This window comes from Anabrus simplex, chromosome X, assembly GCF_040414725.1.
Source record: "Anabrus simplex isolate iqAnaSimp1 chromosome X, ASM4041472v1, whole genome shotgun sequence".
Taxonomy (NCBI): Eukaryota; Metazoa; Arthropoda; class Insecta; order Orthoptera; family Tettigoniidae; genus Anabrus; species Anabrus simplex.
The window spans coordinates 218,888,988-218,912,590 of NC_090279.1; the positions used below are offsets into that span (position 1 = coordinate 218,888,988).

The window sequence follows — 23,603 nt, forward strand, 5'->3', positions numbered from 1 at the left end:
TTCGCTTTCACATAGCGAATAATTTATATAACGTAATTCAAATTTGCATATTAATTGCCATCACGTGCTCATTATGAGTGAAATTCATATCATTAGTCACTCCAGACTATGACAACAACAACAACAATCGATAATACCATGACGAAAACCTTGAAGTCACCTGTCTTGAAATAATTTAAATTTAACTTACACAGTTCCATTATCTTTTTATTAATACTTGAATCTGGTTCTCAGTCACATTTTTACCAAATACAGTATTCCTAATAAATTTTGCCTATATAAAATTCCTGCCCATGGATAGTTACATTTATGTGGAGTCTCACTAAATCACAATAAATTTTAATTTTATAGAATAGGGAATTATTAATTTAATGAGTCTTTATAGCAATAAACTACTCTTGTATAATTATCAAGTCTAGCCCCGTTCGAAACTAACCTTACTTTAACAGGAATTACTACTTGACATATCAAAAACCACTATTTAACTTAACCGTGATGCGGTCAAAATTTTAATTAAATATCCCGATTGGGTTTACATTTAAGTTAAGCAACTGGGCCTATTTATAATGAAATCGGGCACTGAGCTGCTCGCTAATGATATCGTCGCTAATACAACAAAAAGTTCAGATTTTTTTTTTTTTTGCGTAAAAAAATATAAAGTCACACGTTGCTCAAACATGATGCAATAGGCCCTTTTACGTTGGGCGCCATTATGCACCCGCCCACCTCCTGAGTCCCAGACTAGCATTTATCTCAGGGGTGATTAGTTCGAAAACGAATAATAAAAAAAATTTTATATCAAAAAATATATATATCGGCGCATCAAATGAACACAGGGATGAACGGGGCATGAAAATTTAAGGTTACGGGGGACGACTCATTCATGGATACAAAATTCTGACTCCACAATAGGAATGGGAAGTGACAACTTAAATTCCATGGGCATACTAGACTAACTACAATGAAAAGATATGGAAGCTGTTTCCTATTGAAATTGCAATGAGGAGCAATTTATTCACTTATTTTGCATACTACACATGATGACAATTTTACATTGGGACACTTTAATCCTGAAAAATAAATGACATAATACTTGGATTTTACCTCACTACTCTGGTAGTGTAAAACATCTGGTGAATTCGTCCCAATTGGGTACTGGGGATCGAATTCACATCCGTATGATTGGACGTTTCACCGCTGGAGATATTCTTTCGGCGACGAAGGCACGACAGTAACTTTTTACTGTCGTCTCCTCGTTCCGTTTGGACATGAGACACTTCCGGTATGTACATTCTGGTGAGCCGGACACCCACCGTAGAAAATGTTATCGCCTCGAAAAAACGGGAATTTATAATACGGACAAACTCTAGCCTATTATTTCCAGATTCACAAACACACCAGGTAGAGTTCATTAACTCAAAAGCTACTTTAATATTTACACTTGTCAATACGACAAGACGTACGGAAAGGTTCATTACTCTGCTCTGACCCTGCAAACATGTGCCGTCCGTGAGTTATTTACGTATCTACCGCTATCTCCCCGTGAAAACCCAACATGTGGTTCGGAGCAGTTCGACACAGGATGACTGTCCCTAGCATACCCTCCTACGATTATCAAATAATATCATTACCATTCTCTGTCTGATCATTAGCATATACTTTGACTACCATCAATTAATTTTATTATTATCATTAATTTCAATTATAATCCGGTATTTGATTATTATCATTTGTCATCCGGGATGATTATATGCCAACCCTTGCCGACGTTTCAAACGAAGGTTAGTTCTTCCTCCTAAATTATCCGCACAATATAATGATCAGCTTCCTCATAAATATTTTTATTATTATTATTATTATTATTATTATTATTATTATTAGTGGAAATCGTGATTATCGTAACCCGTAATCATCCTCGCTATAATACTTCAACTTCTCGCTCTTATTATTTTCATCAAATAAAAAATAAAAAAGTACCTTCATTGGTTATTCTTCTTCTCCTTCTTCAAATATTTTATTTATTATTATTATTAGTTAAAAATCTCAAATCTTTCATTTCATCTCCCAACATCATTATTATGTCCAAAATATAAAAAAATTTATTCTTCAAAAAAAAATCGCTTAGTTTTTATTATTATTATTATTATTATTTTTAAAAAAACTTAAATTCGCCTGTTACACGGTAGTTCACTCTTAATATGTTTAACGCATAACCCCTTTTACAATTCCGATTTATCTTGGCACTAAGCACTCGATTTAAGACAAGATTCACTTGGAGTATGATTATTGTTATTATTATTATTAAAAATGGAAAGATGATATTTTAATTTCCACTCTTTAGAATTTAGTCACATATGTTAAATCCCGTTATGAACCACTAAGATCTGCTTTATATTGGCCGGAACAACACAGTATTCGGGACCGTACCTTCAACTTCGTACTGCCGTTAATTTTATATGGGGACACCTGTCCTCCCAAGACACATCTCACAACCTATGGCACATCGCGGCTGGGCAAATACCTCCAATGCCGGCGATTGCTAAACTATTCCTTCAAATTTGAAGTCCATTTCCTTTCATCGGAACTCTTCAAACATTTAATTCATAAAATAATCCTCGGTGCGTGGATTCTACCACTAATAACACCGGCATATGCATTTATATCATCTTAGGCCTTGAGATTCATCTATTTCATCATTACAAACAATACGGCTCAACTTATTTCACGCCGGATATTCGTCCCTCATGACTTCCAACTCTAAATATGGGCTCAAATCATTCTGGGCTTTTAACATATCGTGACCATTCTAATTCACGTGCCTATATCGCTTTTAAACAAAATTTTTATGGTTAAATTAAAGTCCAAAAAAACGTAAAATCAAAAATTTACGTAAAATCAAACTGACTACGCGAATGAAAGTCTTTAACGCTACATGTCATCTCCACTTTGATTATTATATCTGCACTGGCTAACTCGCGAAGCACCGTCATTATTATTATTAGATTTTAACTCGCAAACGCATAAATATTATTATTATTATTACTTTACTTTCCTTTGTCGACTCACAAACATTATTATTATTAGTATTTTAATGACCTTCCGTACGCAACACAAATCTTCCATACTCTGGCTCTTTCATAATCTGGCTGTCTAATAGAAATTATTCCTAATTAAAATACAAATGATCACCGCAGTGAATGAAATTCAAATAAATGGGTTAGCACAAAAAAAGAATTTAACACTTGAAATGAACTTAATTCAAAGTATTACAAACAGCATGCATTAATTGAAAGAAATATATCCCATATTTACATTATATACAACAAACAATTACTCAAATTAATTAATCTAACCCATTATTACGTTAATATAAATTAGTTCGTCCGTCTAACAAAAAAATAAAATCATGGACTCGGGAAGCGGACCATGTTAAGTAACCATAATTAATTTACACTGAACCCCGTTTAGTCGCGATAACATCCCCTAAATATCAAAATTGTGTACTCATTCCTGTGTAGAATTCCATTGTCTCGTAGCGGAGGAGATATAGGCTTTACGGCCCCATGGTGATTTACACGTCCATCATGTCGCACAATACAAATTTTACACAATAAAACACTTCTGGGTGACTATCCATGATTAATACCTTATTACACTATTTTACACAAAAATATTAATAACAAAAAAAACACTTATAGGTGCTCCTAGACCCATGACACTCGCACAATATACTCTTCATATACGCCCGAAACACACGTCGTGACACATTACGGCGAAATGTCGTTCATTTGAACCGGCGCGTATCGCGTCTTCAACCGGCACTTCCTGGTTTATTTCAAGCCGTCTTGATCATCGCCTAGCTCCTATAATTCCCTGCTCGGATAGTTATTCACCGTCTATCTTGAGGTGTTTACTTCAGGCTCCGCACACTGCCTTCCAAAGGTACTATCGGCGTTCCGTTAGTTAGTTATTATTTAAACACATGACATTCATTAATTTCAACATACAATTGTACTGATTATACACACTCGGTACTATGGATAATTTCACTGTTCGTATTCATTCTCCTAATAATTCACGTACTTTCAGCTCTAATTGACTTCGAATACGTCCCGAGGTACTGACTTACAGAGTCAACATGTCAGAGTCTCAACTACTTCATTACGACTGACACGACTGGTGACCGATAACGACTGGTGACTGGTAAGAACTGAGTACTGGTAAGAACTGAGTGATGTGAGGTCCGACCGGTCACAACTGGTGACGGGTAAGAACTGAGTGATGTGAGGTCTGCTACTGGACTTTTATGGACGATATGATTTCCCGCCGGGGTCATCCGCGGTCAACTTCTGGAGAGGGGGGTTGGTTATCCTAAATCGGCATATGCAGGTGGAGTTGGATCTCTTGCTTTATCCTACTTAATACACTGGTGATACACATGCATGTGTCGTATTCTGAACTCATATCGTTCGGTGATCATGGAAATATCACTTAATTTCTGTCCTCCACCTTTCGCGCGCTAACTCGGCGTCCCTGATGGCGTGCTCATCTCGACCAATGGCGAGATAGCGTGGGTCATTTCCACGAATTCATTACTTTAATTTATTACGATTACCATTATTCAACATGGGAACGATATCACAAAAATCCCCTCTATTCAATCATGTGGTTGGAATAATTTAATTATTGTTATCGGAGAAGCTAACTGGAGTTCACTCTGAGTTTTTCTTATGTTGGTTCATCTGCGGCCTACGATAAATTTTCTCATTGGTCAACACCGCTTTGGTTAGTTTTAAATCTCTCCCTGTTAAACGTGGCCACACCAAATGCCTCGGGCGTGAAAATACCCGGTACGTCATATTCTCGGTATTGGCGATACACCTGCTCGGCCTTGGTCCGAAATATATACTCTTTCACTTCCTTGTAGTAATTATTCTGTTGTTGTGAGCTCTAGATTTTAATCCTCTTATCTTTTGACCAGGAAAACTTCTTCCCCTTAATGACAAGCTTACCGTGGCGCCGGACTGTCGCGATCATGTTGAAATTCTCCCGTCCACACAAAACTGACACTGTATTTATTTAATATTCCAATATATCTGTATTTCTCATATCAAAATCAAATCATGAAACTAGGGGATATCTCATCAGGGTACAATACCAATGTTATAAAGGGTTCTTTCTTTACATTTTATTTGAATGCCATGTTTTTGCTCTTGTTCATGTAAATGGGACTCTCAACATATGTCATTGGAATATATGGAAACTTTTCAACATTTATTCATGATGTATATTTTGGGTTTATGCCGTGTAATGAACTATATGAACACTCTCAACGCGTTTCAAAAGGAACCTTGCATTTCTTCATCAGAAGAAAAAAGAAAACATGAAACATGACGCATCAAAGTTTGCTAAGAGAAAGCAACGAGGAACTTAAACTGGAGCCTTAAAACATAATAGGGACGCTCCATGCCAGGGACAACGCATGGCAGAAGTAAAGCATCACTTTCTAATGGTAGGTAGCCATGTCTCACTGAGGTTGTATTGCGGTTGAAATTATCTGGTTGTTTACGGATTTCAACCGCCTCCCTGCTGATTCTGGGGTGATATTCTTTTAGCGTATACGGGCAAGAACATCCACTTCTTGGAACATGACATCATGACCAGGTGTTAAGGCATGATCAGCAACAACTGGTTGAGTTTGATACACCTGTTATGTTCTTTGATGCGTCATGCTCCATTATTCCTGTTTTCTCCTGATGAAGAAAGGCAAGGTTCCTTTGTTCAGAGTGTTTATGTAGTTCATTTCACGGCGTAAACCCAAAAATAAACATCATGAATAGTTCCACGAGCCGTAAAAATCTAAATGATTATATTTTCGAGATTTCTTGAGCAAAACCTGCCCTGAGCGGAAACTCAAGGGAGTGGACATTTTTTCCGCCGTATACAGGATTCCGTTTGATAAACATGTTTAACAGATAAAATAAAAATCATACGAAAATATCTCCGTTAGGTAATTCACTAGTAGCTATATGATTTCGTGCGGTAGTAGATACAATAGTCCGCCTCTGTGGTGTAGTGGTTAGTGTGATTAGCTGCCACTACCGGAGGCCCGAATTCGATTCCTGGCTCTGCCACGAAATTTGAAAAATAGTACGAGGGCTGCAACGGAGTCCACTCAGTCTCGGTAGGTCAACTGAGTAGAGAGGGGTTCGATTCCCTCCTCAGCCAACCTCGAAGTGATTTTCCGTGGTTTCCCACTTCTCCTCCAGGCATTTCGCAGGACTGTACCTAACTTAAGGCCCTCTTCCTTGTCTATCCCTTCCAATATTCCCCTTCCTCCACAACGCCCCTGTTCAGCATAGGAGGCGAGGTACTGGTCCTCTTTCCCAGTTGTATCCCCGACCCAAAGTCTCACGCTCCAGGACAGTCCCCTTGAGACGGTAGAGGTGGGATCCCTCGCTGAGTCCGGGTGAAAAACCAACCCTGGAGGGTAAATGGATTGAGAAAGAAAGAAAGAAAGGATGTAGATACAATAATGACACGTTCATCAGCACTAAGAGAAATCTTTTCTTGCTTAGAATTTCCTCACAGTATATGCTAACTCTTATTGTGCATTCTCAGTCATGAAACATCAAAATACAGGTCCAGATTATCTGATGTTCATCTTGTTTTCGTACAGCGATCTTTAGTGCCAACTTCCGCATTAATATGTGACTTTGGATTGCTAATTTCAATTGTTTAACATTAACTGAGACCATCATCTACAAATATTTATAAAATCGCTAATGATTCAAGAGCTGAAATTGGTTCGAGTTACGGTTTTTACGTCTTCAGTATAAGCAAAATACAACGAACCATTGACGATCACAACTTTTTTAAAGAAAATTATATTTCTGTCAGCAAAGTTATTGTCTCATCGCCAAGTACATAGCTATAAACCTGCAATCAGCTTTAAACAGCCTTGAACAATGGCCACAGAAGAACAAATTCAAATAAATCTAGATAAAAAGAAGCAAATGAATTTTAGAAAAGGGGGAAGAAACTCAAGAAATGACATCATATTACTAGAAAATGAACCTTTGGAAAGTGTCAAAAAATGTAAATCTCTTGGAATAACACTACAGATAACCACCAAATTCTTCAGCATGCATTAGTGCAATTTATAATATTAAGAATGTAACATCCCTTGCACTAGCGACAATAACGCCTATAGTTACGAATGGGCCCACTCTCATTTGGGAGAAGCTAATCATCTCTGATCTTAGAAAAATTGAAAATTTCAAAACAAGATTCCTGAAAAGAGCTATTGGATCTGCAAACAGAACGGTCTGCGCCCTGCCGAGAGAAACTATTACCTTCCACCGGACCGTACAATGAACTAACTGCAGGAAGAAAACGGAAAGCAGAGGAGATAGAGTACAATTTCTTTGGGACGGACGCAATGATATACAGGGATTGGACCGGAACAAACCAAATAAAAAGACATCAACTAACTTGTGTGTTAACAAAAACTTTCATAAAGCAAATGATCAATGTATTTGCGGTGAGAAATGTGAACAGTATCACTTTACGGTTTGCAAGATCTCTATGCTCTTATAGCACAGAGAATTATCAGTGTGTGCTATATCTATCGGCATGAGTTCGAACTAGGTACATCCTGACCTCTGTTGCTATGGCTGGCCTTCTAACTGTTTAGTGAGAAATGCTATCTTTCAGTAAAATAAATGAATCACTTTTTTTTTCATTCTGGGGTATGAAAACATAATATAATATAATTATCTCCTTTGATAAGCAGTCTGTGGTCGTTAAGGCGTTGTCGACACCGAGGTTAGCCAATTTGGGTCCCATTCGCTGAAAATACTTTTACCATCAGATGTTGGTAGGGGAGGTGGTGATATACAATTTCTAATCACTAGAGGTCCTGGATTAAATTCCAAACCTCTCCGCAGTGCTCATATACGACGCTGTTAGTGTTCTGGACTTTCTCAAGAGTACGCCGATCCACAGACGTCAAAGTACAACGCTCAGCTACAACTGCACTCGATAAGGTTTGAAAGGAACTACTACAACACCTGTTTTGATTCCATTCGAATGCCGTATAAGACCTAGAAAGCGTAAACTTTATTCATAAGTAATAATAATAGTTCATTTAGAATTTCCAATAATTTCGATAGTCGAGGACAGCCTTATGTGCTAATCTTTCTTTCTTATTCCGTTTCCCCTCGAGGGTTGGTATTTTCCCTCGCACTCGGCGAGGGATCCCACCTCTACCGCCTCAAGGGCAGAGTGCTAGAGCGTGAGACTTTGGGCCGAGGGATACAACTGTAGAGGAGGACCAGTACCTCGCAAGGTTGTGTCATTTGCTATGCTGAAAGGGGCCTTATGGGGAATCGGAAGATTGGGAGGGATAGGAAAGGAAGAGGGGAGGAAGCGGCTGCGGCCTTAATTTAGGTACCATCCCGGCATTTTTCTGGAGGAGAAGTGGGAAACCACGGAAAGCCACTTCCAGGATGCGAGGCTGAGTGGACGCTCTTCCAGCCCTCGTACCACTTTTCCAACTTCGTGGCAGGGCCGGAAATCTAACCTGGGTCTCCGGGGGTGGCAGCTAATCACACTAAACACTACACCGCAGATGCGGTTATGTAATGGTAATAAATACGTTTTCAGGCTTTTAAAAAGGCATTTTCCTTGGCGTCCCCATAGCGAACCTCATTTTTTAAATAGCTCTTCATGCTTAAAAGGTTGCCGACCCCTGCTCCATGCCATAGGGGTTTTCCAGGCGGATGACTGTTGTGCAGTATTTCGGCTTCACACTACCATAATCAGAAGTGGTAAACATTAGTTCTGACATTCCTCTTCCCAAGAAGTTGTTAACAAATCTATAGCCCACGGCAGGCGTGACAAACTGAGCCGTACGCACCGTGACTCGCTTGATTGGCAGAGTTCCGCTAACTCGCACCATGCAGAGAACAGCCAGAAAACTATTTCCTTGACTTGTGGAGTCAACACAAAGTCACAATACGTGTTCGTTTTATTAGCAGACTAATAAAAGAAAGAAAGCAGATGGGTTAAAATAAATTATAGAAACATCAAATTCGTCAAGATTCTTACAGCAGACAGAATGACACACAACTTCAATAATACGTGCCACTAACTAATTTTAGGGCTTTCCGAGACGCCGAGGTCCCTTTTCAAAAATAGCAACTCTCATTGCGGACGCACTTCAAGTATTAATCATCCATCAATGATCTCCATTTAGGGCTGTCATCCAGATAAAGAGGTCCCGTACCAACTGTTTACCTAGCCTTCTCTTAAACATGTTCAAAGAACTCATAAATTTATCAAACATTTTCCTCCAATCCCTTACTCCTTGTCCTATGAATGAATATTTGCCCCAATTTGTCCTCTCGAATTTCAATTTATTATTATTATCTTTCCTACTTTTATTAAAGCTCCGCTAAAGGTTTTTTATGATAAAAAGAGAAAGAAAGTAAATAAATTGGCCAAAGTCTTTATTCATACTCCTTCGAGGATCGAATATAATAAATATATTTTTGTACCGAAGCAGTCCACAGAAAAACATGGTTAATATTCTACATCCACACACTGCTTCAGAAAGGTTGTTCATACTTGCTATTAAATGATAAAATTCTCTTGAATACCTTCGTTACAACGTAGGAACATGAGGAAGTGTTAGACATACCATTGAAAACGAACAGATAAACCAAGAGAACTTGAAAGGCTGCAAGCAGGGAAAACTGAAGGAAAGTCTGAAACTGCTCAGCATAAAGCACAAAAAGAGATTTCTCATGTTATTCTTCCAACCAGGTTTTAACTATAGAAACTCAATTCAATATTGTCAACAAAAGCACAAACTCTGTTTCTAAATCAAATTTTCTTAAAGCTTAATTTCTTATTATTTCCAGGGCTACCAACATAAGAGAGTGGGAAATCAATGCTTTAAACATTGAGTTTATTCTTTGCTACAAGGAATTAAACCAGTCTCTGTATAATCTAGAGAAAGCTCCTTTTCTTTCAAATTTTTATTTGGACACTTCACACATGAGACGTGAGATACGGTACGCTAAACTTGTGCTTTCATTATCATGCGTTAAGTGATCAAATCGCCCGGAAGGAGGTGGGTTCGAATCCCCGTCAGGAAGTCGTTAAATTTTAAGACACGAGATTTCAACTTCCGGCGGTGCATATGACCCTGAGGTTCACTCAGCAAAAATGAGTACCAGGTTAATTCATGGGGTCAAAGACGGCCGGGCGTAGAGCTCACCACCCTATCCCATCACGTGCCGAGGTTAACAATGGTGGAAGCCTTTACCTTCCACTCCTTCAAGGGCCTTCATGGCCTGTACGGAGGTGACTTTGCTTTGCTTTTAAGTGATCAAATGGTGATCATTCTTGGACATGTTTCACTCACCCCTCCCCCGCATGTTACATTTATTTATCGACCATGGCCAGTAACATATCCCACCGGTACCTCACCAACATCATTGCAGTTCGACAACCTTAAAACAATCTGAAAAACCAATAAACAATATTCTTAATTTATTAATTTATTTATACTCTTAGTGGTACTTATAAATAAGTTTACAAAAAGGTTTTTTTTTTTTTTTTTTTTTTGCTAGTTAACTGCAGTTTGAGTTTTTCTTAAGTTAGCAGCCCTCTAATTTGGTCAGCGCAAGTTACGAGGTATATTGTGGCTTGCATCCCTTAAAACGGTTGAGAAATGTATTCCCTCGATCACTAAAGTTTCAACTTATTCAGCCATTATATTATTATTTCGCATTTTTGGATGTAAACTAAATTGAAATACTCTTGTGTACCAGGTCATCCCTGCTTATCTTTCCAGCAATTTTCGTCACTTTGGTTCTTTACACCTCCGAGATACAACCACTGTCACCGCTGGAATGCTCTCTTCAAAGACATATATTTAAAACCTCTTAGCAGCAAGGTACCTGTGTGAGTGGAACGAGTCACTGTGTGTGAAAATAAGATTGTTGTACAATTAAATAAAATATTGGGTGAATACGATACATTCAAATTAAGTTTAGTTCTTGGGTAGCAGTAAATCAGTTGAAATCTGTGACTTTCATTCTAACTCGATTGATTAAGCTCTTCTTCTGATTTAACAGCGTATATGAGCAATTGAGGAGCAAAGATGCTCAAGGGTGAAAATGCCAGAAACATGTTTTCCAGTAAACGCCAATAGCAGAGTTGCCGAGCATATGGCACTTTCAGCCTTCTCTAGCAAAGGAGACCAGGAATTAATGACTACGTACGGCCTTTGAAGTGCAAGTATACTACATCAAGTACATTTTATATAATTACATAACAATATTTAGTTTCTATAAATTTCATTTCTTTACTTAAGAGGCTCAGAAATGAGAAAACACATGAGTGATAGCACAGCACGAGACGCTGGCACATTGTGGCTCTACCTGTTGAACTTCCTACCAACTAAACTAATAACCTCAGGCACATGCACAGGTTACCGCCATATGAGGCATGGCTAACACATCCCCTTATTACAGAGAAAAAAAAAATCAGATTTCGGCACTTTCGCCGTTTTCCATCTTTGGTGATCACTTTATTTTAATTTTTTTTAAATCAGTATTTACCAATTAGAAGTAAACGTAGCTAGTAGTAATTATAGTATTTAATTTAGATGCAGTACTGTAAGAATAAATTTAGTTAAATTTCATTTAATATTGTTATTGTTTGAGTCATCAGTTCATAGACTGGTTTGATGCCACCCTATCATGTGCTAATCTTTTCATTTCTACAGAACTGCTGCATCCTACATCTGCTTGTAACATCCGTACCTTGATCTACCCCTACCGTTCTTACCACCTACACTTCCCTCAAAAACCAACTGCACAGGTCCTGGGTGTCTTAAGATGTGTCCTATTATTCTATCTCTTTTTCTCGTCAAATTCAGATAAATCGATCTCCTCTCACCAATTGGATTCAGTATCTCTTCATTACTGATTCGACCTCTCCATCTCACCTTCGGCATTTTTCTGTAAAACCATATCTCAAAAGTTTCTATTCTCTTTCTTTCCGAACGAGTTATCGTCCATATTTCACTTCCGTACAATGCCATGCTCCACACGAAAGTCTTCAGATCCATCTTTCTAAGTCCTATATCAAAGTTCAAAGTGAGCAATTTTTTTTTTGTTTGTTTGTTTGTTTGTTAATAAAGGCCTCCTTGCTTGTGCTAGCCTGCATTTTATGCCCCCCTTACTTGTTATTAAAATTACTAATACTTTTTTACTTTTGCATTTCCTTGCCTTGTTGTATCGAAGTTATATTTTTTCAAATCTGTATTATGTAGGCAGTTCCTTTTCCTTTTTTTCTTTCTTCGTTGTGTGTATACTTTCATATTTTTGTCTTCAACATTAGTGTTGTTAGCATTTTTAAGTTTGTCAGTTTGATAATATTAATAAGTAATAATGTGTGTGGTTAAGTGTAAGAAACGGCCAGGAGGCATCACTTCGCCACAGGTAATAAATCTATCTATCTATCTATCTATCTATCTATCTATCTATCTATCTATCTATCTATCTATCTATCTATCTATCTATCTATCTATCTATCTATCTATCTATCAGCCCTAAAATGTCTTGGTGAAATTGTAGGACCAAAAGGGTTGAAAAAGGAAGGACGGAAAATAAGCGCACAGAACGTCAAGAGAGCTTACTGGAGAACATGCGACATGTCCACAAACACAAAGATCAGGCACTGCGATGCTGTCATCAAACCTGAAGTTGTACGCGCGAGACAGACGCTGGTACTCAATATAAAGGGTATCTAGGGAAGATTCTGAAGGAAAAGCGAAAGATCGTGAGGAAAATTCTTAGCCCACAAAACAATGAAGACGGGTACAGATTGGAATCCTGTAAAGGTACAGAGAAACTGTCCAACCTGGCAGCAGACTGAAGTTCAAAGCTTCCCAACAACAACATGACATGCAGCAGAAAATGTAAAAGTCTACCACAGATCCAAAAGGTGTAAGAGCACCTGGAGAAAGCCCAGATAGATATATCAGAAATCTGTTCCGTAAAACAGTAAACAGCCAGAGAAGGAGACCAGCGGACTGAAGAAAGTGTACCTTGGCGACCAGAAAGGCCACTCTAACAGGGTCCATACGTAAATAATAGACTAGTAATATACAGTTCGCTGCGAATGGAATGGTACAACGTTGTTAATATTCAATAACTTGCAGTCTATTATCATTTTTAGAAAGCAGTTTAATTTAGTTGTAATCAACTTCGATTTACTAACTTCCGGCATAAAGCTCGATTTTTAATTACTGTCTTGTTGGGGAACGCTGTAAGTAATAATATTAACGAGGTCACACATCTCTGCGCATGGTTATTTAGGCGTTATAGTAAGGATTTAAAGGAGGGGGCATATAAGTCTCTGGTAAGATCCCAACTAGAGTATGGGACCCTCACCAGGATTATTTGATATAAGACTGAAAAAAAAAAAATACCCAAAGAAATGCAGCTCGATTTGTTCTGGGCGATTTCAGACAAAAGAGTAGCGTTACTACAATGTTGAAAACTTTCGGCTGGGAAGACTTGGGGGTAAGGAGACGAGCTGCTCGACTAAGTGGTATATTCCGACCTGTCAGCGGAGAGATGGCGTGGAATGACATTAGTAGACGAATAAATTTGAATGATATCTTTAAAAGTAAGAATATCTAAAATAGGACAAAATGGGGCAAATATTCGTTCATAGGAAGAGGAGTTAAGGATCGGAATAATTTACCAGCGGAGATGTTTGAACATTTCTAACTTCTTTGTAATTATTTAAGAAAAGACTAGACAAACAACAGATAAGGAATCTCAAACCTTTCCGACTGCTCTAAATACAGATCAGCAGTGATTGATCATTTTTTAGATCGAATTTTCAGGAGAAAAGGGAAGTACGATATGTAGGAGAGAACATTTTATGCTATTAATGTCTTTCCGTTTTAAATCTCTCTCTCTCTCTCTCTCTCTCTCTCTCTCTCTCTCTCTCTCTCTCTCTCTCTCTCTCTTGCGTGTTACATCACGACAGCTGCACTGAACGGAAGGACTAGTGGATTTCCCATTGCTGGGAGCAAGAGTACGTATCTCCGATACGCAGATGACACCCTACTCATTTCAATGGATTAAGCAAAAATGGCGAGAGTTTCCGGACGGTGTCACAGATGAGGGTATCAGTTCGGGTGTGCAGATCAGCACGAAAAAATAAAAAATAAACGACTTTTCCCTTTGTGAAAATCAAATGATCATAAATATGTCCCCCGGTCATGGCCATGCATCAACAGCTGTTAATTCCAGACGGCAACCTGCATGGTTGCTAGGTAACAATACCTTACATCACAGCCTCCATGGTTGTTAGGTAACAATACCTTACATCACAGCCTGCACGGTTGCTAGGTAACAATACCTTACATCACAGCCTGCACGGTTGCTAGGTAACAATACCTTACATCACAGCCTGCACGCTTGCTAGGTAACAATACCTTACATCACAGTCTGCACGCTTGCTAGCTAACAATACCTTACATCACAGCCTGCACGGTTGCTAGGTAACAGTACCTTACATCACACCCTGCACGGTTGCTAGGTAACAATACCTTACATCACAGCCTGCACGGTTGCTAGGTAACAATACCTTACATCACAGCCTGCACGGTTGCTAGGTAACAATACCTTACATCACAGCCTGCACGCTTGCTAGGTAACAATACCTTACATCACAGCCTGCACGGTTGCTACGTAACAATACCTTACATCACAGCCTGCACGGTTGCTAGGTAACAATACCTTACATCACAGCCTGCACGGTTGCTAGGTAACAATACCTTACATCACAGCCTGCACGGTTGCTAGGTAACAATATTTTACATCACAGCCTGCACGGTTGCTAGGTAACAATACCTTACATCACAGCCTGCACGGTTGCTACGTAACAATACCTCACTTCACAGCCTGCACGGTTGCTAGGTAACAATATTTTACATCACAGCCTGCACGGTTGCTAGGTAACAATACCTTATATCACAGCCTGCGCGGTTGCTAGGTAACAATGCATTACATCACAACATGCACGGTTGCTAGGTAACAATACCTTACATCATAGTCTGCACGGTTGCTAGGTAACAATGCATTACATCACAACCTGCACGGTTGCTAGGTAACAATGCATTACATCACAACCTGCACGGTTGCTAGGTAACAATACCTTACATCATAGTCTGCACGGTTGCTAGGTAACAATGCATTACATCACAACCTGCACGGTTGCTAGGTAACAATACCTTACATCATAGTCTGCACGGTTGCTAGGTAACAATACCTTACAACATAGTCTGCACGGTTGCTATGGTTACACTCTCGTCACACGTTTTGTCGTGTCACGTTACATAGATTTTCGGATGGCACGCAGCCATAAGACATAGCCTATTTATGTCAACAACAAAAAACAACAGCTATGAAGTGGAGATCGGAAGAAGATAAAGAAGAAGTATACAGAAGCGTATTTAAATTTTCCCTTGCGCATTGGTCTTATCTATCATCCAGTACTGTCACGCTGCGTTACTAAGTGTAACTCAGGACAGTTACTTACAGTATTACGTTCAGTGTCGGAAGTATCCCAACACGTCTTGCTGGTACGGGTCTTTCTACAGCGCTGCCAACACTTGATGACAAAAAGTAGCTAAAAGTGATTGCCAAAATACCAGAAATCGCTAAACATTTGGAGTAGCTTGCTATTGTAACTGTTCCCTCTCATCAAAACACTTGAGGAGATGAAAGTTATTATCTTGGGACACATGAATATTAAATAAACTATTTGTGGCTTGCCCGCAAATTGCCACGCAAATAGAAACAATTAACATTCCATGGTTCCCCATTTCTCTATGTAATGTTTGGGCGCCATGGTTACAGTTTTAAATAAAACTGTAAACCAAAATTTATATTTACTAGCATAGAGACTTATACTTAAATCACAGGGGTAGGATTTTAAATAATTAACCATTAAGTATCGCTTAAGAAAGAAAATTAACGAAATATAAAATACAAATGAATTTATTATACAAAAAAAAATAGATGAATCGGAAAAGTTCCCTTAAAGCGTGGAGGAATTTATAATTTACTGAATTTACTATTGCTTGCTTTATCTAATTGAAGCTCACCAATTGCAGCTTTCGTTGACGTCATCTGGTTTCCGTGGTTACTCGTTCTCTTCTTCTCGATGTAGACTCTGCTCCATGGACATCCTTCCTTCCTTCGCTGATATGGTACGGGCTATCTGGACTAGCACTCCCTATTTGCCTAGTCTTTAAATTAGACATTGGCCCTATACTTGTAAAAACTGATCAGCGTTGATCGTATGAGGAGAAAATTCAGAGATATGAATTTTTCCATATTAGTAGAAATCTCAAACCAACTGAGCTATACTATTTATACGGTACAGACTTGTACCAAAGTTCTTCGTCCACAATATTTACTGAATATCACACAAGCCATAAGCTTGTTTCGTTTCACGTAGATCCGATAACATTACCGCAACTAAGTACTGTATCGAAGCGACAACACATTGTACAAAAATAACTATGTCGCGGAGCGACCACAAACTGTTTCAAATATCAAATCACGTCGTTCAAAGTAGATGTTCACAGTAGAAGTACTAGTGATGGAGTATCTCGTTAGGTCGTAAGGTTGTAAGGTCGTAAGGTCGTAAGGTTGTCAGGTCCCGTTCTCGTGTTGAGAATCAGTATATATCCGGGCTCACCCCCACTCTTGGTAACAGTTCAATCTCAAAACTCATATACAACGAAGTATCTGATTCGATAGATCGAAGCATCAACTCCCCTCCTCTTCTTCCTCGACAAGTCCAGAAGGCGTGGCGATGATATAGCTGACCAGCTTGCAAGCCTCGCGCACGGGTCGCTGTTTACTAGCCTTGGTCATAAAATAAACCCATGACTCACGCAAAATCCCAAGCTTCAAGAATAACCCTCCGTATACACAAATATGAGATGAAATGAAAACAACTATGTCTCAACATATTGACCGTATTTACAACATAATGAATTCTTATCCTACATAATATAATAATTTAAATAATAAAACGATGTTATCATATATACAATATGATTCCAAAAAGCCTTGATTACAAATGATTGACGTTGAATAAATATGTTATTACAAATAATTGCCGATGGCGGATAAACTTGATATCAAATGATATCGCGTAATATGATATTATTAAATTAGTAGGGCTGGAGAAGCCTGGACGGTTACACTATTAGTCACACACACACACACACACACACACACACAAAAACGTATTTATGAAATGTACTGTAACCACTGTTATGACAAGGCTCTCAAAACCAATACAGGTTGACAGGCCACAACGCTCGCGATACTAAGCCGACGAAAGAATTGGGTCTTGCCTTGAGTTGTGGAGGAAGGAGAAAACCAACCTGCATCATTCTCAACTAACTACCAGTGAGTTGGCCCTGAGGTTAGAGACGTTCGGGACACGGTGGGCCTTAATTAAGACCCACTGCTAGCCTTTTCCTATCCCATCGTCGCCATAACACCTATCTGTGTCGGTGCGACATAAAGTAATGTTTTATAAAGTACTTTTGTAATCATAAATTTACAACAGTTGTTTTAAGAATATATTCTTGCCACAGTTCAAACGACAGTAAGCGAGAAGTGGCTGTTTCCTTCAGTTCTCTTGTAGGTGGGAGCGGTAAAATTACACCCATGGTATCCCCTCCCTGTCGCAAGAGGCGACTAAAATGGGACCCTAGCGGCTCTTAACTTGGGAGCATGGGTTGGCGAACACGCAGTCCTCATCTGAGTCGCGCCATTGCTTCCACTTTCTTGTGCCAGGCTCCTCACTTTCATCTATCCTATCCGACCTTCCTTGGTCAACTCTTCTTATTTTCCGACGCCGACGGTACTAGAGCAGTCGATGGCTAGGGAGTCGTTCATGTTTACGCTTGTCTTCCCTTAGCCGATACCTTCATTTTTCGAAGCGTCGGGCCTCTTCAATCTTTTCTCTCTAATTAATGTTGTATAGAGGATGGTTGCCCAGTTGTACTTCCTCTTAAAACAATAATCACCACGACCGCTATTCCCTCGCTTTCATTTGTGAAGGAAACCCGTTTCTAAATAAACAGAAGCCTGTTAACGAACGTTGAGCCTCACAACTTAAAACGAGGAACTCTTCAAACATCCCGCAGTATTTTTCAGAGACCTCCTGCTACTTCACTACAGATGCTACATTCTGTGCCTTCATAAACCCTAAATGTTCTGACTCGCCATTCTGAACTTATCTCAATTTTATTTGCTTTACATCCCACTAACTACTTTCCGACGGTTTTCGGGAACCCCGAAGTGCCGGCATTTAGTCCCGCAGGAGTCCTATCGACACGAGGGTGACGTGTGTGAGTACCTTCAAATACCACGGGACTGAGCCAGGATCGAACCTGCGAAGTTGAGGTTAGAAGGCCAGCGCCTCAACTGTCTGAACCCACTCAGCCCAGCGGTTACGAAGAAAACCCGTTTTTTAAGTGAATACAAGCCTGTAAGCCCGCCTCAGTGGTGTAGGGGTTAGTGTAATTACGTACCACCCCCGGAGGCTGTGTTCGATTCCCGGCTCTCCCATGAAATTTGAAAAGTGGTACGAGGACTGGAACGGGGTCCATTCTGCCTCGGGAGGTCATCTGAGTAGAGAGGGGTTCGATTCCCCCAACAGCCATCCTCGCAGTAGTTTTCCCTGGTTTCGAACTTCTCCTCCAGGCAAATGCCGGGATGGTACCTAACATAACGCCTCGACAGCTTCCTTCCCTTTTCCTTGTCTATTCCTTCCAATCTTTCCATCCCTCTAAAAGGTACCTGTTCGGCATAACAGGTGAGGCCGCCTGGACGATGTAGTTGTCCTCCTCGCCTCTTGTATCGCACGCTCCAGGACACTGCCCTTGAGGCGATAGGTGAGATTCCTCGCTGAGTTCGAGGGACGAAAACAAACCTGAAGGGCAAATGGATTAAGAAAGAAAAGCCTGTAAAGGAACGTTCATCATCACAGATTGTAATTGGGGCAAACTTAAAACAAGGAACTGGTGAACATTTCAGAGTCCTCTGCTCCTAGATGCTAAGCCCTAAATCTTATGAACTTTTCTCAAAATATTTAAATTGATGCTGCGTTTATTTTGGTTTCCACATCTGTGAACACTGCCATGGAATCCAGAGACTCTGCCCTCTCAATGGCCTGAGGCAGGAACAAGCAACACCAGACTCTCTCCTGCTGGAATCGAGCTATTTTTATACAATTCCGGAGTTCATTAGAGCTGGCAATTGCCTGCACCTGAATGGCAACCTAATGTGAACCATATCTCCGCAGACTGTCAGCCAGTTCCGCTACCTGAAGCTCAACACAACTGACACGAGTCATTAATTCCTTGACCATTATTTTTATTAATTTTTTATCACTCCAAGAAATCTGCTAAATCGTAAATTTTTATGAAAACGGGTAGAATATAGTTAATATTCCCTTCCTCAGTTCCGGATTTCCAGAAGCTGAGGAAAGAGTGTTCAGTTGCCTCTGTAATCTACTACAGACACTGACAGTAGCCGGAAAAGCGCAGAATTGTCGATATGAAGTCGCACTTAAAAACATATCTATGACTTGCATCTTTTCCGTGAAGCGGAGAGAATATCGTATTATTTTTTACAGTTTTCAACCATTTTGATAGCCGAGCTGAGTGGCTCAGTCGGTTGAGGCGCTGGCCTTCTGACCCCAACTTGGCAGGTTCGATCCTGCCTCAAACCGGTGGTATTTGATGGTGCTCAAATACTTCAGCCTCGTGTCAGTAGATGTACTGGCACGAAAAATAACTCCTACGGGACAAAATTCCGGTACCGCGGCGTCTCTGAAAACCGTTAAAAAGTAGTTCGTGGGACCTAAAAACAATCTTATATATTAAAAGAGTTTACTAAAAACAGCTTCGGTAAATCCGTCCGTTCCTTCTGTCTGATCAGTGTTATATAGAGTAGTTGTAGTTCCTCTTAAAACAATAATCACCACCACCACTCCCTCGGCCAGCACACGTAACACTGTCGGGGTCGGACCAAAAGAGGTCGGATAGGATAGATGAAAGTGAGGAGCTTGGTACAAGTAAGTGGAAACATTGCCAGGACTCAGCTAAGGGCCCCGTGGTTGCCAATCCACGCTGTCCCTGGGCCTCCTTTTTAGTCACCACTTATAAGAAGCAGGGGATACCGTGGGTTTTATTATATCGCCCCCACCCACAGGGGAGAAGATGGGATTGAGGATATGAAGGTTAAGTTAGACAAAGTTCAGGGCTGAAGATATTTGTGGCTGGGTCATGTGAAGCGAATGCAGGGGAATAACGGACTCTGGGATGAAGGGGAAGAGGGTGAAGGAGATTATTATTTTACGAGGAAGTAGAACTCAGCAACAATAATCAGAGGAACAAGTTGAAGATGTCCAACAGTTCGAAAAATGAAGGTATCGGCCAAAGAAAAACGAGGACCACGGAAGGCGTGAAAATGAAAGACTCCCTAGGCCCTAATAGCGCCGGGGTTCGGAACAGAACAAGAGTTGATCGAGAGAGGTCGGACAGGACTTATCTAGTGTAACTGTGGTTGCCAACCCACGCTGCAATTAATAGCCCGTGATCCCCCTTTTAGTCGCCATGTACTGGTGGACGTTATTTTACCACTCCCACTCACGTGGGGATGAAAACCATAACATTCTATAACTGGCAACCACGGGGCCCTTAGCTGATTCCTGGCATTGCTTCCACTTACTTCTACGAGGCCCCTCACTTTCATCTATCCTTAAAATCCTTACGACTTTGATTTAGTAAAATATAAATCATGATCTCACCTACCTTCAAAAGTTGGCAGTCTCCTGATGTGACAAGAGAGGGCCTGGATGCGGCGACCTACATTCGTCTCAATGAATTACCGCACTTATCACGTTTACCAGGAAGAATGACACAAGTCAATGAGACATCTGAAATTCCACAGCCGTGACTTCACAACTAAACAAATACACGCGGCGTGTTTCGCTTACGTAGACGTGTCGTCAGAGAGGTACGTAGTTTGTATTTACCTAGCAGAACAGCTCCTTCAAGGTTCCAGTTCACGGCCCGGAGAGTCCTACAGCTTCCGTCACACCACACACACTGTCGTGAACATAACAGTACATCTGTCAGCAGGCGTGCCTCCCAGTCGATATGTGTAGTACACATCTGCCGCTTGGCTGGAACATCGATCGAGTGATCGCGCCAGGCTAGCCAACTCTAGGACAGTAAATTGTTCCTTCGCTCATACCAACATGCAAACATGATTGGGATTGGTACTGAACTTCCTTCAAGACCGATTACAAGATTTGTTATCTACTGTATATAATGTATAAGTTAGGAAATTTGTTTGGAAGGGTAATAGGGAGGTACATTCAGGGAAACGGGATGGCCTAGGGAGCGGTGATAAGGGAACAGGGAACTGGAAATCAAGTAGGGATGACATAAAATTGTTAGTGTTGAACTGTAGAAGTATTGTAAAGAAAGGAATAGAATTAAGTAATTTAATAGATATATATTTACCAGATATTGTAATAGGAGTTGAATCATGGCTGCGAAATGATATAATGGATGCAGAAATTTTCTCACGGCACTGGAGTGTGTATCGTAGAGATAGGATAGGAAAACTGGGAGGGGAAGTTTTCATTCTGGTGAAAGAAGAATTTGTAAGCTACGAAAAAGTTAAAGATGAGACACATGAAATTCTACGTGTAAGGCTCATTTCTAAAGATAATAGGCAACTTGATATATTTGGAGTGTACAGATCGGGAAAGGGTAGCACTGACGCGGATTCGGAATTATTTGATAGCATAGTCAGCTATGTGGGAAACGACATGGAAAGAAATGTGATTGTAGCGGGAGATCTGAATTTGCCAGATGTAAATTGGGAAGGAAATGCGAACGACAGGAAGCATGACCAACAAATGGCAAATAAGTTAATATGGGAAGGACAGCTGATTCAGAAAGTGATCGAAACTAGAGGGGAAAATATCCTGGACGTGGTGCTGATAAAACCAGATGAGCTCTATAGGGAAACTGAAGTAATAGATGGTATTAGTGATCATGAAGCTGTTTTTGTGGTAGTTAAAAATAAATGCGATAGAAAGGAAGGTCTTAAAAGTAGGAATGTTAGGCAGTACCATATGTCTGATAAAGCATGTATGAGGCAGTTTCTAAAAAGTAACTATGATCGGTGGAAAACGGTTAATAAAAATGTAAACAGACTCTGGGATGGGTTTAAAGAAATTGTTGAGGAATGCGAAAACAGGTTTGTACCTTTAAGGGTGGTAAGGAATGGTAAAGACCCACCTTATTATAATAGAGAAATAAAGAGACTAAGAAGGAGGTGCAGACTGGAAAGAAATAGAGATAGAAATGGCTGTGGAAGTAAGGAGAAATTGAAGGAACTTACTAGAAAATTGAATCTAGCAAAGAAGGCAGCTAAGGATAACATGATGGCAAACATAATTGGCAGTCATACAAATTTTAGTGAAAAATGGAAGGGTATGTATAGGTATTTTAAGGCAGAAACAGGTTCCAAGGACATTCCAGGAATAATTAATGAACAAGGGGAGTGTGTACGTGAGGATCTTCAAAAGGCAGAAGTATTCAGTCAGCGGTATGTAAAGATTGTTGGTTACAAGGATAATGTTGAGATAGAGGAAGAGACTAAGGCCAAAGAAGTAATAAAATTTACATATGATAACAATGACATTTACAATAAGATACAAAAGTTGAAAACTAGAAAAGCGGCTGGAATTGATCAGATTTCTGGGGATATACTAAAGACAATGGGTTGGGATATAGTACCATATCTGAAGTACTTGTTTGATTATTGTTTGGTCGAAGGAGCTATACCAGATGAATGGAGAGTTGCTATAGTAGCCCCTGTGTATAAAGGAAAGGGTGATAGACATAAAGCTGAAAATTACAGGCCAGTAAGTTTGACATGCATTGTATGTAAGCTTTGGGAAGGCATTCTTTCTGATTATATTAGACATGTTTGCGAAATTAATAACTGGTTCGATAGAAGGCAATTCAGTTTTAGGAAAGGTTATTCCACTGAAGCTCAACTTGTAGGATTCCAGCAAGATATAGCAGATATCCTGGATTCTGGAGGTCAAATGGACTGTATCGTGATTGACCTGTCTAAAGCATTTGATAGGGTGGATCATGGGAGACTACTGGCAAAAATGAGTGCAATTGGACTAGACAAAAGAGTGACTGAATGGGTTGCTATATTTCTAGAAAATAGATCTCAGAGAGTCAGAGTAGGTGAAACTTTGTCTGACCCTGTAATAGTTGAGAGGGGAGTTCCTTAGGGCAGTGTTATCGGACCTTTATTTTTTCTTATATATATAAATAATATGAGTAAAGGAGTGGAATCGGAGGTAAGGCTTTTTGCGGATGATGTTATTCTCTATAGAGTGATAAATAAGTTACAAGATTGGGAGCAACTGCAACG

General features: G+C 39.8%; 1 protein-coding gene across 1 annotated transcript in view; it reads right to left on the bottom strand.

Moving 5' to 3' along the window:
* The window catches only part of rho-4 (rhomboid-4), a 128,731-nt gene extending 107,633 nt beyond the window's left edge, over window positions 1–21,098 (bottom strand). The window contains exon 1 of the mRNA XM_067158848.2: window positions 20,945–21,098. The gene's annotated coding sequence lies outside the window, so the exon portion shown is untranslated. The remainder of the gene's footprint in view (window positions 1–20,944) is intronic.
* Window positions 21,099–23,603: the final 2,505 nt, after the last annotated feature.